The sequence below is a fragment of the Sciurus carolinensis genome, chromosome 3 (assembly GCF_902686445.1).
Source record: "Sciurus carolinensis chromosome 3, mSciCar1.2, whole genome shotgun sequence".
Classification (NCBI taxonomy): Eukaryota; Metazoa; Chordata; class Mammalia; order Rodentia; family Sciuridae; genus Sciurus; species Sciurus carolinensis.
This window is the reverse complement of record NC_062215.1, coordinates 42,743,668-42,746,247: the sequence shown is the minus strand read 5'-3', so window position 1 is coordinate 42,746,247 and position 2,580 is coordinate 42,743,668.

The window sequence follows — 2,580 nt, the reverse complement described above, 5'->3', positions numbered from 1 at the left end:
TTTTTTCTAGCTGATATGACCTCAGTTATTCACAACTTCTAAGTTTACTCAACCTTTTTAAAAATCACAGAAAAAATTGTTTACACAATTCAGTACTTTTTATTACGTTCATGGAGCCTCATAACCAATTTTAGAACACTTTCATCACTGCAAAAAGGTTCATAATCATTAGCAGTCACTCCCAATTTCCTCTCAATCCCCCAACTGTAGAAAACCACTAATCATATTTCTCTGTTTTGAACATTGGCATACATGAAATTATAATCACATGTGGTCTTTTGTGACTGCCTTATTTCACTTAAACATAATGTTTAAGGTTCATCCAAACTGTAACACATACCAGCATTTCATTTCTATTTACCTATTGTATAATATTCCACTGTATGGATGATGTACCACATTCATTTTTATTCATTCATCCATGCATTGATAGACATTTGGATTGTTTCACTTTGGGTCATTATAAATAATGCTGTTATAAACAGTTTTGTACAAACTGTATAGATTTTTTTTAAATAGGTTGTGATTTATATGTGGTGTTATTAAATTGCTTTTTATTTTTATTTATTTTTTGTTGTTTGATTCATTCTGTTATTTCTCCCTTCCCCCACCCCTCCCACCACTCTTTTCCCTCTATACAGTCCTTCCTTCCTCCATTCTTGCCACTCTCCTTAACCCTAACCCTAAACCTAACCCTAACCCTAACGCTAACCCCTCCCACCCCCATTATATGTCATCATCCGCTTATCAGCGAGATCATTCATCCTTTTCTTTTTTGAGATTGGCTTATCTCACTTAGCATGATATTCTCCAATTTCATCCATTTGCCTGCAAATGCCATAATTTTATCATTCTTCATGGTGGAGTAATATTCCACTGTATATATATGCCACAGTTTCTTTATCCATTCATCAGTTGAAGGACATCTAGGTTGGTTCCACAGACTGGCTATGGTGAATTGAGCAGCAATGAACATTGATGTGGCTGTATCTCTGTAGTATGCTGATTTTAAGTCCTTTGGGTATAGGCCAAGGAGTGGGATAGCTGGGTCAAATGGTGGTTCCATTCCAAGCTTTCTAAGGAATCGCCACACTGCTTTCCAGAGTGGCTGCACTAATTTGCAACCCCACCAGCAACGTATGAGTGTACCTTTTCCCCCACATCCTCGCCAACACCTATTCAAACTGATATGTTTCATGTCTTTTGAGTATACCTGGGAGTGAAACTAACATGTATTTTTGTTTATTTTTTTGACCATTCAATCATTATTCCATCATTCTTACTGAGGAAGAAATTTTAGCCACTTTCACAGTGTTATAAAGATCCAAAATTTTTAGGTGTGGGATAAAGAGATTGAGTAAAATTCCTGAGGTGAGTCATGGCTCTGTTATTCAGTGTGATGTCACCATGTACCCTCAGAACTCTGGATATCTATAAAGATTAACTGAAGGACACTCGATGTCAGTTCCTACTGCCCAGCAACTAAACATCTTGTATGGGACATTTTATGCAAAAGATGCCCCAGCACTATTGAAATGGTGGGACAATTTTCTCTATGACAAACATCTGGGGAAAAAAAATGAAAATATAAAATGTGGCATTTCTTACTACAGATAATTGAGAAAGAGGCCCTACCAGCTGTCTATGTACTTTTCTGGAAGGGGTTGTGAATGTAAAAACATCTAAATGTATTGCTGGAGAAATTACAAAGTGAACAAAAACCAAAAAAAAAAAAAAAACAAAAACAAAAAAAAAAAACCCAAAAACTACAATACTATCAATATCTGAGAATTAAAGTTTGACAAATGAGGCCAATCTTATGATAGAAATTTCTTCTCTAAACCAGGAAATCTTTAATATACTAATGAAATCTCCCATGCCAAGGTTAGATAGTGACAAATAATAAACCAGGAAGTAATACTCCTATAGTGCTTCATGTAGGTCAAGCAGATATGTGCAGGCACACTCCAATGACACTACCAGAAAATTACTGTCCACTCTCCTGTTACTCATGGTTCAAACTGAGGCAGAAGTGATTACTTAAGAATGACATGTTCACCCAGGTAGTAAGTGGTAGGACATGAGTTTCACAAAGGCCATGTGGGTACAGGATATATACCATAAAATCCCTCACAAATCTGCACTTCCGTTAAGAAACTGTGAACATGACCAAGTTGGGATTATTATTATTATTATTTTTATTATTATTGTATACAAATGGGATACATGTTGTTTATCTATTTGTACATGGAGTCAAGGCATACCATTTGTGTAATCATACGTTTACATAGGGCAATGATGTTTGATTCATTATTTTTTTCCCTTCACCCCCACCCCTCCCACCCCTCTTTTCCCTCTATACAGTCCTTATTTCCTTCATTCTTACCACACTCCTTATCTCTAACCCTAAACCTAACCCTAACCCTAATGCTAACCCCTCCCACCCCCCATTATATGTCCTCATCCACTTATCAGCGAGATCATTCGTCCTTTAGTTTTTTGAGATTGGCTTATCTCACTTAGCATGATATTCTCCAATTTCATCCATTTGCCTGCAAATGCCATAATTTTATCATTCTT